The following is a 16,120-nucleotide window of genomic DNA, read 5'->3' as shown; positions in this document are numbered from 1 at the left end:
GGTGACTAGATAGGAATCTGTCACATCTTCTTTGGTGGGTCACCCAAAGGTTAGCACCAAAGAGTATATAGTTGATTCTCCACAATTATTTACTGAATGACTGATATTTAATGCCGTGTTGTTTATACAGTGGAAAATTGAAACTCTGCAGCCTATTTTCTAACTTTGTATTCATGAAAATCTCAAACACAAAAGAGTATAGTCTCATGTACCCATCACATTTGGCCAAGCTTGCTTTGTCAATATCCCACTCTAGAGAATACTTTAAAGCAAATCTCTGACAGCAGATCACTCCATCAAAAAGGAAGCCCATGTTGGCCAGCCATGATGCTCATGCCTGTAATCCCAGCACTTCGGGAGGCAAAAGTGGGAGGATCACCTGAGACCAGGAGGTCAAGGCTGCGATGAGCCATGATCATGCCACTGCACTCCAGCCTGGGCAACAGAGTGAGACCCTCTATCAAAAAAAAAACAAAGAAAGAAAAAGAAAGCCCTTTTTGACGTCTTGCCTTTGCACATGAGAGGAGTATCTCTGGTTGGAATGCAAGACTGTGGTGACTTTTATTCTTCAGTTACCCCTTGTATGAGTCCACTTTCATGCTGCTGATAAAGACAAACCCAAGACTGAGCAATTTACAAAAGAAAGAGGTTTAATGGACTCACAGTTCCACATGGTTGGCGAGGCCTTGCAATCATGGTGGAAAGCAAGGAGAAGCAAGTAACATCTTACATGGATGGCAGGAGACAAAAAAAGAGAGCTTGTGCGTGAAACTCCCCTTTGTAAAACCACCAGATCTCATGAGACTTATTCACTGTCACAAGAACAGCATGAGAAAGATGTGCCCCTGTGATTCAATTATCTCCCACTGGGTCCCTCCCACAACACATGGGAATTCAAGATGAGATTGGGGGTGGACACAGCCAAACCATATCACCCCTGGTTCCAGGAGTAGCTCTTAGTCTCTTAGTCTTCCTCTATAATGCTCCCTGCAGTGATTTCAGGCCTGACCCATGGAATGTTCTTTGAAATATTAGTCCCAAGGAAATAATAATCAGTTTCAGAAGAATCAGGACCTATTCTCACCCAGTGTGGATATTAAGGAGAAAGGATGATCCTGGTAGCAAAAACTTTTAAAACCTCTATAGCCCTCAGGAAAATCTCTGGTATCAGGACAACTGGTAATGAGATGTTTCAAGCTAAACTCCCAGGAGGAAACTTAAACCAAGTTTTGTGAAGCTTAATCTACAAGGCCACTTTGCACAATCCCCATTACCTCTTTTGTCATGATAGCAACCCACGTTCCATAATAAGTAGTAAAGGCATTATCAGAAAAGACAAGAGGCCTGCAAATGTACACTTCACTCCTAGTCATTCTTAATCCTTAGATGTTTTCTTCTTCTTATAGTTACTTGGTGTCTTGCGATCTATCATAATCACCTGTTAGTGTTTGGAAGCATCTCCACATAAATCAGGATGTTTATAATATCTTGACATCAGGCCAATTCACACTCAAATTTCTCAATGAACCCAGTAGTAGTTCAGACCCAGAATTTTAGTTCAGACTTTCTATCTACATCCCAATCACAAAAGTCTAAGATAAAACTGAATGGAGGCAGGGCACAGTGGTTCACGCCTGTAATTCCAACACTTTGGGAGGCCGAGGTAGGTGGATTGCTTGAGCTCAGGGGTTTGAGAGCAGCCTGGGCAACATGGTGAAACCCCATCTCTATAAAAAATTAGCCAGGCATGGTAGCAGGCATCTGTGATCCCAGCTATTTGGGAGGCTGCGGTGGGAGGATCACCTGAGCCTGGGAGACCAAGGCTGCAGTAAGCCCTGATCACACCACTGCACTCCAACCTTGGATGACAAAGTGAGACCCTGTCTTAAAAAAAAAAAAATGTGAAGGAAAATAGATTATCAGGAACAAACAGCCTCTCAGTACTTCGATTCCTTAATCATAAAACAGGAGTGATATCATCTCCCTTACCTCTATCTACAGTTCAAGAAAGTTCCTATGAAAGAGTGACCACTAATCAGGCACTAGTCTGTACAGCAACCTGAGTGTTAGTTCCATTTTACAGAGGAGAAAACTGAGGCTCCAACACTCCTAGTATTTTATCCTAGTACTTTATGGCACAGCTAGAAAATGTTGGAAGTAAGATTTGAACCCGTCTCTCTTATTCCAAAGCCTTCAGTTTTAATTATTGTGCAGAGAGACTGGATGGGCGGGTTACGATGATTTCCATTTGTAATTGAAATGATCAATTTCTCACCAACGTAGCTACTATTACTATTTTTAGCTCTCCTTTCAACCAGACACACCTTATCCCTATTCCAGCTGAACATGGAAACCAATCTTCTAACAGTGGACAATCTGCAAGATGCAGCTTCTACACCTGCACTTTTCAAATTATCTATTATGACAGACTGATTTTTTTCCCATCCTTCATAAGCCAATGCTTGTGGTCTAAAACCTGTTCAACAAGATGAGTCCACTCATCACAAACTTGGATGTTGTACAAATATTGAACTTCTCTCAAAGTTTCGAAGTGCTTACCCTCAATTACACTTCTCATCTCATCCTGGAAAATAACAAATGGTTCATGAACCAGCATGGCCTCTATCAATGTCGGCTGTCATTCATGGATGGAGTGGGCATTCACCACTTGTTCATGCTTTCTAGCATCTATTCCCTCCCCTCCCAACTTAACCTTCCTAGAGGCTCTCAATTCCCATCTGAGAACTCATGTTACTCTGGGGAAGTTGATACCATCCCTGGATGCAGGCATGGGACGTGTGACCCAGGAGAAAACAATCAAGGGGTTTCATCCCTCTGGCCTCAGTGATTGGTTCTGGGGCTAACATGTGACCCAAAATGGTCCAACTGGAGTGAATCTCAAAACAATTCCTTGGAATATTGGAGACAAGATACTCTCTTCCCCTGGATTTGTGGTGTTTGGGAATGAGATCTCAGCAGCTATTTTTTCTACCATGATGCAGATCTCCCCCAGAGGACAAGGACACAAAGAATTGCCAATCTGAGAAGACTACAGAAATGAAGTCACAGCTAAGATAACATCATACACCTCTGGACCAATGCTACAACCCCTTACCTCTGAACATTTCTCTGTCTTCTTCTTGTTGTTAAGCCAGTTTGAGTTGGATTTTCTGTTAATAGCAACTGAAAACTTCCTTTTCTATTACTTGGCTGCATATATTTCATGAGCAAGCACCTATTAGGTGCCCACTTTGTATCAAGTACTGTGTTAGGTGTAGATATAGTGCTTCTCACAAAAGATACTGTAAAATGGGTCAGAGGAGGGATGAGTGGTTAATAGAGTTGGAAGCATTTAGACACATCAACTGGCTCGCTTTAAGAGAGTCCTATGTAATTTTAAGGCATTTGAAACATAGATATTTGTAATTTATTTGCAAATTATTAATTTTGCAAGTAAAAAAAAAAAATACAGTGATTTTAAGGTTATCCCTGGAAGAAGGACAACCTGACTTCCTTGCATTATAATATCTGCTAATGTCATAATCTTTACCAGTTTTACATACTACCTGTTCATTTTTATTTAATATTATTAAATTGATTCACTTACAGAACTTACATAGATGTATTTCAAGACAAAATTTCTATAATACCACTAAAATGGAAAACGAGTACCACTTTACATGAATAGAAGGCAATCATAAAATACGTACAATGAAATTATAGAATGTTACTAAATACTGAGAAAGGTGACCTGACAAACGCCCTGACCCTGCGGACTGCTCTGTCTTTTGCCAAAAGGGAAATTAGCAAGTGTCCAAAAGGTGTTAAAGACATGTTAGCACCCCAACTGAGACTTTCTCCTTGTTACGTTTGGAGGGATTAAAAGAAAATTGAAAAAAGGGATCAATTTCTCACCAAGTATTTCATTGTTATTTAATGCTGCCTCTGCGCACAACCACAAATTATCTCCTTTGCACAAAATGTACTGCCCTTGCCACTCTTTGAGAAACACGATTTTAAACAAATTTCATTTGATAGCTGAGCAAATCGAAGCCCGGAGAGGTCATGGGACTCTCCTAAGGCTTCCTGATTTCCAGCCTGCTCAACTCCCCTGTATTCAATAATATTTTATTACTTTCATTGGATTTATTTTGTGATTACCTTCTAATTAAGGCCAGCGACTCTGTTTTATTTTTTATTTATGGTAATGAAATCAAGTTTCCTTTTTAAATAAGCTTTGGTTGCTTTTAAACCATCCCATTGTTGAGACCAATTTGAAATAAGGCCCTTAGCAATGCCAATGACCCTGTGTTCCCAACACTGATATGGGAGTTGGGGCTGGGAAGTGCTGGGCAAAGAAGGGCAGGGTCCCTGGCAAAGGCTTCACCCTTGGGCCTGTGCCCACGGACCTAGGTGAGGACAGGCACTCCTGTTTTCACGCCCAAAAGTTGCATTTTCCAAGACCACTCTGACCTGCTACACCCTCCTCCTGTGCCTATAAAAACCTGGAGACCCTAGCAGACACAGACACAAACAGCTGGATGTCGAGAGGAACACTCTGGCAGAAGCACACACCAGCAGACACCAGTAGACGCCAGCAGGCCATCTACTGTGGGTGCAGAATTCAGTTAAGAGAGGTCGGAGGAGAGTCCGGCTGCTGAGCATCCCGGAAAGATCACCTTTCCACTCCATCCCCTGCTGGCTCCCCATCCACGTGCTGAGAGCTATCTTCACCCAGTAGAACCTTGTACCCATCATCCAAGCCCACGTGTGATCTGATTTGTCCAGGACACTGGGGCAAGAACCCAGGATACAGAAAGCCCTCTGTCCTTGTGATACGGCAGAGGGTCTAGTTGAGCTGATTAACACAAGCCGCCTGTGGACCGCTACGCGGAAGGAGCACACTGTACCACACGCCCACTGGGGCTTCGGGAGCTATAAATACTCAACCCTAGATGCTGCTGTGGGGTCGGAGCCCGCGCTCCCCACAACCTGCCCGTCTGCGTGCTCCCTCTAGGGACTTAAGCTGTGGGGCACTGAAGAAGTGAGCCACACCCCCATCGCACACCCTGAGAGGGAGATAAGGGAACTTTCCCCGTTTCACCACTACCACCCCCAAGCAAAGGCAGGCACAGGGATTTATACCGTCCTCTACTGCCCCACGCTGGAATCCCCAGATATGCCCCATGATTCAGGTCGTTCCCTCCCCAAGCCTAGAGGGGAAAATAGAAGCTAGGATAAGTAATTCCTCTAAAGCAGGGTTTCTCAATGTCAGCACTATTGACCTTTGGGATGAAATAATCTAGCAGCTCTGTGGATGCTGAGCAGCATCCCTGGCCTCTACTCCTGAGATGCCAGTAACACCCCCTGCCACACACACAAGTTGTAACAACCAGAAATTTCTCTAGACATTGTCAAATGTCCCCTGGAAGCAAAGTCACCCCTGGTGGAAAACCATGGGCTTACTCATGGCCGGCAGGTTCCTATCCCAGCCCTCCAAATTTTCACAATAAACTTTAAATACGGAGCAGTCCTTTGCCACTACAGTTGAGGTCATTTGAGGTCACTTTCTTTTTTCTAAGACCAGAATATTTTCTAAGAAAAAAAAAAAAACAATATGAACTCTCCACCAGCCATAAAGTTTACTCTTTTTGGACAATTCATGTACACTCTCCCAGGCAAAGGAAGCTTAAGTGACAGCACCTCCAATGGGTCCCTTACATTTGCCCACTGCTGGATCCTCTCTTAATATTACTGAGCAGAGCCAGAAGGTGGCACCTGCTGAAGTGGGCATTCTATTTTCTCATAACCCCTTGCACCTTGACTTTAGACATTTAAAACCAGATGCATTTCCATGCCTCATTTTGATATTTGGTGTCCATGCATGGCAATAGTGTCACTGACTAAATGCTGTGCCTGAACAAGTTTGAGCATGACTTAATGCCCCAGAAAGCAAATGTGCCATTCTTAAAGGAATTGTTGATGCTAAAAAGTCAAGTCACAAGGGATAGTATGAATGAATGAATGAACAAATGAATGAATGAATGAAAATGTGTACATATTTATCCATTCATGTAATACGAAATTATGGTAAAATGCTACTGTCTTAATTTGGGTTCCTTTTTAAAACAGACTCTGAGACAAGGATTTGGGTGCAAAGAGTTTTTTTGGGGAGTGATCCCAAGAAGCACTGTGAAGGAGTGGGGAAGTCAGACAGAGAATGGAAGATGGCAATCGACGACATCTTAATGAGCTGGTCACTCCCTGTGGACTGCTGGGGTTTAATCCTTCAGGATACTTCTAGTAGACAATGTAGAATACGCTTCAGAATTGTCCCTCCAAGGGTCAAGGAAGCTGGGGTACTTGTCCTCATGGATTGAGGAACACTCATGAGGTGTCACTCCTCTGGTGCCTCCTACCTGCTCTGAGAGGTACCAAGCACATTACCATGGTGCAAGGACACCCTTAGGCTGAGAGACATTGAAAAACATCACAGTGTACTGGAAGTCATCAGAGCATCCAAGAACTGCCACAGACAATTAAGGCCTAGGGAGTGCGGGCTGGGTACCAACTGCACCTCCCAACAGCATCTGCCTGGAGTAGGCACATGTGGCTTCAAAAACCTTGTGTGGGGATGAAGGAAAGCTCCCACCCCCTAGTTCAGGCTGCAGGTCTCTGGAATTATTTGAACAGCCTTCAAATAGTCTTCCTATTCCCCTTCGTCTGCTCTCCACTTGGCAGCCAAAGTGAGCTTCCTGAAACACAAATCTGATTATTTCACCCTTAAAACTCCTCAGTGCCTATAAGATAAAATCCAAACCCTTCAACGCTCTAACTTTACTTATCTCTGTGGACTTACTTCTCAGCATTCCCACGCCTTCTCTGCTGAACCTGAAGTTCCTAAACAGAGCACTACTAACTCTCAGAAGTATGCCAAACATGGGAGATGGAGAAGACAATGTGGTACGATACACTCCCTGCCTTCAGTGATGTCACTGAGAGCTATGATGTGGTCTATCAGGGTTGGGGAGTGGAGGGCATGCAGGAAGAACAGGATGGAAATGAAGAATTCCAGCCCTGCATGTACCCAGGAAGCTACCATGGAAGGCACACATTAAGTAGATGTCATCCATATATACAGATTTGGTTATTTTAAGATTAACTCTTTCCTGTCTGGAGTTGGCTAACAGAAAGTCAGGGATGGGAGACAGGGCTGCTAAGTTTGGGAAAAGAATGTCTCCCTGATGTGTGCAACAGGTTGCACAGGGCACTGGGAATAGGAGGATGTACTGGAGGGAGCCAAGAGGGAAAAATCGAAGTTGCAGGGCTATGTGTTTTTCTCAGCAGCCTTTACAGCCCCAGATGACAGCCTCTGCAGTCAGTGTCTGTGGCCCCTCTACAGCCCTCTTGGAAGCTTCAGAGCTCGGCAGACGCATAGATCTTCCGCTGATTAGGCTCAGAGGTGGCTGGGCGGCTTCAAGAGGCTAGAAGCAAAGAAAGCGCAGGGAGTGTGGAGGTGGATGGGTCTAATTATGCAGGAGCCATTTTCTGTTTACATAAAAATACCTTGAGTAATCAGCGGTGATGAGCAAGGGGAGCAAAGAGCCTGCCTGAGAGTCTGAGGATGTTATGATCAATTAAATACCATCTTTCCAAATGTTTGCAGAGGGGAATTTTAAGGTGGAACTGATTTTAATTTGACAGAGAAAACCTGAAGCGCTTTTCCTTGGGGCTCCAAAATGCATGCATACTGGCCTAGCCTGTGTCACTTGCTTCACTAAGAGTATATATTCCCTTCCTGTATTTTCAGGATGAGCAAACAAAACAGAAGAAACTCTCTTTAGATGATGAGTGCCTACTCTGTGCCAAGTGTTTTGCAAATATTATTTCTAACCTTTGAAAATCCCATAAAGGCGGGTGTTACTATTAACTCCACTTTATAAGTAAGGAAACTGAGACATCAAGAGGGGAAGCAACTTGCAAAATGGAAGTCTAGAGTCAGTTTCACAGCTATGTAAAGTTGGTATGACTTCCATGTATCTATTTCCAAAGCTAGGCAGGGATGGGGATCACTACTATCCCACAGGACAGAAGCAGAGCTTGGAACAAGGATAAGAAGGTCCCGGACTCTGCCTCCAACTTCACTGTAAGGTTAGGCTGGACTAGATGATAAAAAGCCCCTCAAAACTCCTGCAATCTTTGCTTGTCGGTGGATTTGGCCATGGCCTGGTTGCTTACGAGAAGTAGACACTCCTGGCAATAGAGCAAGGTGGAGAGTATGTGCCTTTTGGAATCAGACAGGTCCCACTTGCAAACTGGGTGGCCTGGAGCAAGTTGTTCAACCTCTCTGAGCTCCAATTTTCACACGTATGAATGGGAGGTAATTTTTTTTCTGAATAATTAGTGCAAGATTCAGTGTGATGATGTCCATTAAGTATCTGGCACAGAGTGGGTATTTATCGAAGGTATGCACCTTCCTGTTTCTTCTCCATCATTCTTCCCAGGTCAACCCCAAGATTGAAGTCCTAATCATGCAGTAATAGCTGCCTCATGGAGCTGCACTGTGTTCAGAATGCGTGCAGGTCTGTGAACCTAGCACAGACACCTACATAGCTCATAGAGCACAATGAATAGTAACACCTATAATAAGAATTATTCTAATTATCATTGTTTAAAAATATACCCCTATCATCCAAAGATAATCCCTGTTAACATTTTCCAATATATCCTTGCAGATATACAGAGTGAGAGATATGTTACACATATTCTCTTCCTTACTTCATCCACTTAATTTGCATTATGAATCTTTTCCTGTCTATAAATATGCAGCTACATCGTTGCTTTAAGAAAACCTGGCCTGGCGCGGTGGCTCACACCTGTAATCCCAGCACTTTGGGAGGCCGAGGTGGGCAGATCATTTGAAGTCAGGGGTTCAAGACCAGCCTGGCCAACATGGTGAAACCCCATCTCTACTAAATACAAAATAAATTAGCCAGGCGTGGTGGCGCATGCCTGTAATCCCAGCTACTTGGGAGGCTGAGGCAGGAGAATCTCTTGAACCCGCGAGGTAGAGGTTACAGTGAGCCAAGATCATGCCATTGTACTCCAGCCTGGGCGACAAGAGCAAAAATCCATCCCCTCCACAAAAAAAATAAAAAGAAACTCTATAGTATTCTGGTGTATTTACAAATCCAAAACTTTGTTGTTGGAGGTTTAGGTTTATATTCTTTTTGCTCTTATAAAGAAAGCTTCAATAAACACCCCTATAGCTAAGCACATTTTTCTTTGTATTCATCAAAGGTATTGTTTTAATACCCAGAATGCAGGAATGTCGTAATTTATTTATTTATCTATTCATTTATTTAAAGCAGTGTCCTACTGCTGGATATTTAGATTATATACTTTTTTGGCTTTTATAAATAATAATACGAATGCCTAGATACCACATCTTTACATCTTATCTGATTATTTCCTTGGGATAAATTCTTAAGAAGTGGAAAGAATGGGATCAGAAGAAATTTACATTTTTAAGGCTCTTGACACTCGGTAAAATCACCCCTGGAAAGGATTAAGGGAGTTTATTCACTCACCATCTTACCCAGTCACTTGCATTCATTCAACAAACATTTTCTTTGTTAGGAGGGGCTTCTAACCTTCTTCTCCTCAGCACAGTCATGCAATGATATGATTGGGACCCGGCTAGATTTGTACTGGGGGGTCTGGTTCTACTCCTCTTTAGCCTGTGTGATTTTTGGCAAGTCACTTCACTTTCCGAGACCCTGTCACTACCGGCTCACCAGCCTCCAGGTTTATTGTGATGATCACGTGAGACGCTAGATTTGAGAGGGCTTTAAGGGCTGAACAAACAGAAGGGATTTATTGCTAACACAAAGCGAATTTCTCGTGCAGTATTCTCATTATTTTGCTTTTGCACATAACTTTAGGTTTGCCTTGCGACTTTTTATTAGGTTTCCTTAACTGTCCCCTGCTGTGGTTACCAAGACACAGATAGACCATAATTTCTTAAGGAGGAAATGGGTCCAGAGAGACATGGTGGCTTTCTGTAGGCGCCATGAGCCTCAGGACTGCTACCGAGCCCTTTGTCAGGCTGCTGCCTGGGTTGTATTTCCTTTTTCTATATCAGCAAGATAAAAATGGCTATTACCCCAAAAAGATGCAGTTGTATTCATAACGAATCTGATGGTGCCAGCAATTCAAAACATAAAGGCAATTTACCATTTAGTGCTTTGTAACCAAATAAAATGCAGTGACCCTTTCTTTCTCTTTCCAAAAGATTTGGAATCTTCTTTGAGGGTTGATAAAGAGAAGAGGGAGGAAATAAGATGGTAGATTCCTTAAGCATTCAGATCACTACTTATTTCTGTATGCAGCAGAACACCTGGTACAGAATGAGGCCCTCTGCAGGGGCAGCAACTGAGCCATAGAATAGGCATTCATCTCAAAGCTTAAAACCTAGGCCTAAATCACGGTAGATCACTTACTATCTGATCAATTAACACATAACTTATTAGTTGCCTACTAGACATCAGACGTTGCACTAGGTACTGTGCAGCTTTCAGCAAATTAGTTCACCTCTCTGAGCCTGTGTTTCTTCTCCTGGATAATTACTGGAGAATCTGGAGAAAGACCTGGTCACACAGTAGAGGTTCAATGACAAATGACAGAGCAACACTTCTTTGTTCAAATGTGTCATTGTGCATGATTTATGGAGACACCCATGAGGTGTGTCCCAAAAACTTTGACAAAGGGAAGTGTAACTGCCCTCCTAGAGTAACTCTTCAAAGCATATAAATAAGGCAGGGTCAATAATTCGTGTCACACATGCCTCTGTCATCCTTCCCTCACCCACAGCAGACATTGCTAATCAAACACGTCGATCTTTGCTGAAATCCTTCTAAAGGAATTCCAGCCAGTTAAAACCAACAGAACAGGGTTGACTAATGTGGTGACTAGCCAATTCCAGATTTAGTCCATCAGAGCACAATTATTTTCAATAATTATCCTCAGGTAACTGTCTTCCTGTAGTTTCTAAAACACAATGCCCCTTTAAAGACAATGTTATAGAAGTACCATTTCCTCTGCACTGAAGGTCATCAAAACAACCCATTTAAAAGTGACCTTGGAACCCAGGGGCTGCAGAAGTAGCTTCTTATACATATCAGGAAATGCCACATACCCCTCAAGTTGGAAATCACCCAAAATTGGGTTTACAAGGGACAGGGGTTTTGTTTCAGCTCAATCCAAGTGTCCTTATGTTCTGCCCTTCCTCTTCTCCTCTAGAGAATGTGCTCAGTCTCATGTGAAATTAACCTTTTCTGCTAGATGTTTGACCTCAGACAAGTTGCTTAACCTCCGTGCCTCAGTTTCCTCAACTGTAAAATGGAGCAATTAACAGTACCTGCCTCATAGGATTGACAAGAACACCAGATGAGATATTATGTGGAAAGCACTGGCCCACGGCATCTGCTCAGTAAGCTCTAATTATTAGCTATTATTATTAAGCACTTACCAAGTGCTAGGCTTCACTGAGCATTAATTGTGTCTTGAAAACAATCCTATGAGGTAGGTTTTGTGTTATTAAAATTTTTAAACCAATTGTTGTTGATTGATTTGCACAAGCATATGGTGTTTGTTGATAGCAAAACATTTAATGATAAGGTGGTTTCGTTCCCATGCCCACACGATCTGGAAGTCACAGCCCAGTGATAGAAGAATACTATGTGGTAGATATGACAACGTTAATTGTACGTGGCTTTAAACAGGTGGTGCAACAATTACGTGGCAGAGTCAAGATTTGGACCTGTATTGTTTCGGTTCCATGCACCATGAGTCCTCCCCTGGTCCCTTTTTCACTACTCTCCCCCTCCACCCACCCCCTCGACACTTTATTAGGAAACAAAGACACAAACAAACATTAAGATAAACAAAGCCAGCGTGTGTGCTGTTATTGTGTGCCAGGTAATCTCTTATATGTTTACTTCCCTGACTTACGTGACTGTCACAACAGCCCTGTGAGATACGCATTGTTAGTATTCCCATTCTCCAGGAATCCTAGAGACACTCCGAGGACTAAATGAAATAATGGCACCTGAAAGCAGCATTTTTGGCTTAAAGCCCTTCCTGCCACTCACTAGCTGGGGAAATGTAGGTCAGTTACAGAACCTCTGTTTCTTTATCTTAAAGAGTAGTTAGCTCCACCTCACAGGATTGTCATTCATTCATTTGTTCACTAAACACTTACTGAACATCTAATGCAAAAAATTGTGCTGTGTACTGAATCTATACCGGAAACCAAAATGGGCATCACAGCTGGACATGGTGGCTCATCCCTGTAATCCCAGCGCTTTGGGAGGCCAAAGTGGGAGGATCACTTGAGCCCAGGAGTTTGAGACCAGTCTGGGCAACATAGTGAAGCCCTATCTCCCTAAAATGTAAGAAATTAGCCAGGTGTCCGGACGTGGTGGCTCATGCCTGTAATTCCAGCAATCTGGGAGGCCGAGGCGGGTGGATCACATGAGGTCGGCAGTTTGAGACCAGCCTGACCAACATGGAGAAACCCCATCTGTACTAAAAATACAAAATTAGCTGAACATGGTGGCACATGCCTGTAATCCCAGCTACGTGGGAGCCTGAGGCAGGAGAATCGCTCACACCGGGGAGGCAGAGGTTGTGGTGAGCTGAGATCACAGCATTGCACTCTAGCCAGGGCCACAAGAGTGAAACTCCGTCTCATAAATAAATAAATAAATAAAAATTTTTTAAAAAAGTAGCCAGGTGTGGTAGCACACACCTCTAGTCTCAGCTACTCGAGAGGCTGATGCAGGAGGATCACTTGAGCCTGGGAGGTCAAGGCTGCAGTGAGCCATGATCACACCACTACAATCCAGTCTGGGCAACAGAACAAAACCTTGTCTCAAAAATCTAAAATAAAAAATAAAACAAGCATCACCCCTGATCTTAGGGAGATTCCTGTCTAGGATTAAATGAGATTATTTCTATATAAAACTCACAGCACAGAGCCTGGCAAACAAAACATGCTCCATACAAGTTGACATTATTATTAGTATTATTTCTATGGCCCAGTTGGGATTTGAACAAAAGTCTTTTTGACTCCAAAATCTTTTCCATAAAAATAGCATTTTGTAGGGGGCCCGCTGAGGTAGGAATAGAAGGGAACTTGAGGATGTTCAGAACAGACTTCAAATGCTAGATTTTTAATACATAGAGCAGCAATCTGCTGTATATATTATACTTCCAAAGCATTCTTAGATCTTCTCATTCTCTTTCTCATCATCCACCCCAGCCTGATGTGCACATGTCTCTCCATTTCCGTAAACACACTCCTCTCCATGGGAATAAATTTATTTCTCCCTTGAACGTGGACCCCGTGTGTTTGATTTGCCTGGAAAGGTGCGGAAACCACCCAGACATAGAGCTAATGGGATGTGACAGAACTCACAGCTTCTCCAGGCCTGGAAGGAAGAATGTTGACAAAGGGGAGCTTAATGAGCTTCCACCCACATTTCAATTATCCTAACAAGCTGCCAGAGGAATCCCTGTTTGCCGTACTGCATTCTGGAAAGTTTTGACAAGCCCAGGAGGAATCTATCAGGCTGAAGCTGAGGGTGCCTAAGGGAAAGAAAAACAGTCTTCCTCCGGAAGGGATGTGCATGGATGACAAGGCCAAGCCAGCAGTCAGCTTTGTCACCTGATATTTGAAAGGGTCCTCTGCTCAAAAAACACTCCCTCCTTAGCTACCCAGTACAATGTATCGGTTACCATAATGCTGCATAACAACCAACCACAAAGCCCCAGTAGTACACGGTAACAATTGACTATTTTCACTCACAAGTCAGTGGGTCAGTTGGGCAGCTCTGATCATCTGAGCTGAGCTTGGTGGGGTTTGCACATGTCTCTGTGGTCAGGCTAAGTGGCTCTGCCAATCTTGGTGGGGCTGTCTCACATATCTGGGACAACTGAGCTGATTCTGCTCTTATTCACGTGGTCTGTCATTCTACCCACGGCTTTATTCACAGGACAGCAGAAGAACTCCAAGAGACAGGCCCAAATCATGCAGGGTCTCTTGTTCCCAGGCTCAGAAAAGGTATAATGTTCTTTCTGTCACATTCTGTTGGTCAAAGCAATCACAAGACTAGCCCAAATCCAAGGACTGGGAAATAGACTTCAACCCTCGATGAGAGGGGCTAACAAGTCATGGCAAAGAGTGTGGATCCAGAGACACCATTGATGAGGTCCATCAGTGCAGTAAACCTCCCACAACAACTAGATATTGAGAAGAGTCTGGTGGAGAAGTTCACAGCATTGTTACTTTTGATGGGACAGCTTTGGCCAATAAACTGGATTCTTTCATTCCATGAATCCCTCTCAAAAGCCATTACCTGTGTCTGTCCGTACTCCCCACCCATGTCTCTTTGCTTGACAAACTCCTAATCCTTCAGAGCTCAACAGAAATCTCATTTGCTTAGCCAAGGCTTCTCTGCCTTCCTGGATGAAGTTTCATCCTTCTCATATGTGTACTTATCAGGTATTCAGTCCTGTTTCCCCTGGAATGACATGCCAGACAAGGAAAAGATTACCTCTGTCTTGTACCTGGAACATAGTAGGCATTCAATAAATATTTGTTGACCAATTTATTTTTTTTAAAAAAACTAGTTTAAAACTGCAATTACAGCCAGGTGTGGTGGCTCACGCCTATAATCCCAGCACTTTGGGAGGCTGAGGTGGGTGGATCATGACACCAGGAGTTCAAGACCAGCCTGACCAACACGGTGAAACCTTGTCTCTACTAAAAATACAAAAATTAGCTGGCCATGGTGGCGCGTGCCTGTAATCCCAGCTACTCAGGAGGCTAAGGTAGGAGAATCGCTTGAACCCAGGAGGCGGAAGATGCAGTGAGCCGAGATTGCACCACTGCACTCCAGCCTGGGCGACAGAACAAGATTCCATCTAAAAAAAAAAAAAAAAAAAAACTGCAATTGCTGAAGTCTCTTAAAAAATATCACAGAGCACAGAGGCATTCCATTCATACAATAGAGCAAAGCTTGAAATGCACTTCCTTCTCATTGTGTTCCCCACAAAACGCTCCACTACATTCTTCTCTTCTCTTTTATAAACTCCCTAAAAATCTCCAAATCTAGCCGTGCCCCCTGGCTTGTGTTCCCTAGTCTTCTCTTCCCATGCAGCAGTTTCTCCTATGAATCGACTGAGCCTTTCTATCTCTTTTGAGTTTTCACATTTATCCATTACCCAGATTCTAGAAAGCAAAGAAAGCCTTGAAACTGACTCAATAATCTTCCCTCCTTGGAAAGTGAGACAGGACTATAAACTCCTAAAGGCATGGATTTATGCCCATTTTTGTTCCCTGCTGTGTTCTCAGTCTTTAACTGATGCTCAGCCAAGATTTACTAGTCTAACAATATAGTTCTCTTAAGCTTATCATATATTTTTGTTGTTGATGATGAATAAACAAGAAGACGTGTTGCCGGAGTGAAAGGAGGAAAGGAAAAGTTTAATAAGGAATAGATTCTCTATTTGGAGGTCTAAGATGGGAAGTCTGCCTGAAGAACCATACCAAGTGGAACACAGCCCCTGGTCATTCTCAGACTAGACCAGCCTCTGTGTGCTGCTGAATCAGCAGAAAACAGCACAGGGGATATAAGTGAGGTACAGTTCGGCAGCGTGGCAGCAATTTGGCTGACAATTTCCTTCTATGTTTCAGCATAATTGAATTAGCATCCATGGAGACTGTCTCCCAGACATCGGCAAATGCAATACTGTGGAGCAGGCACCACAATTCATCTGGCATTATGAGGCACTGAATTGCCATCCAACCCCACACCTCTCCTTGTTGCTTTGTGTGCGCTCATTAGAGAAAATTAGGTAGATGCGACAAGCCTGGTAACAATTAAAATCTTCCCACTTAGCCAATTCCCAGCAGTGGTGTCCAAGTTCTCCTGATACGCACTCGGCTTGCTCAGCTAGTATGCACAACTTCCTGGATGTGCTTTCAAATTTTAAGCAATGGATAAAAATTCATTTTGCTCCAGCTGAGGATAGGAATTGTTAGGGCACAGAGGGA

Source organism: Trachypithecus francoisi, unplaced genomic scaffold (assembly GCF_009764315.1).
Source record: "Trachypithecus francoisi isolate TF-2019V2 unplaced genomic scaffold, Tfra_2.0 Lachesis_group11, whole genome shotgun sequence".
Taxonomy (NCBI): domain Eukaryota; kingdom Metazoa; phylum Chordata; class Mammalia; order Primates; family Cercopithecidae; genus Trachypithecus; species Trachypithecus francoisi.
This window is presented reverse-complemented; position numbering follows the sequence as displayed.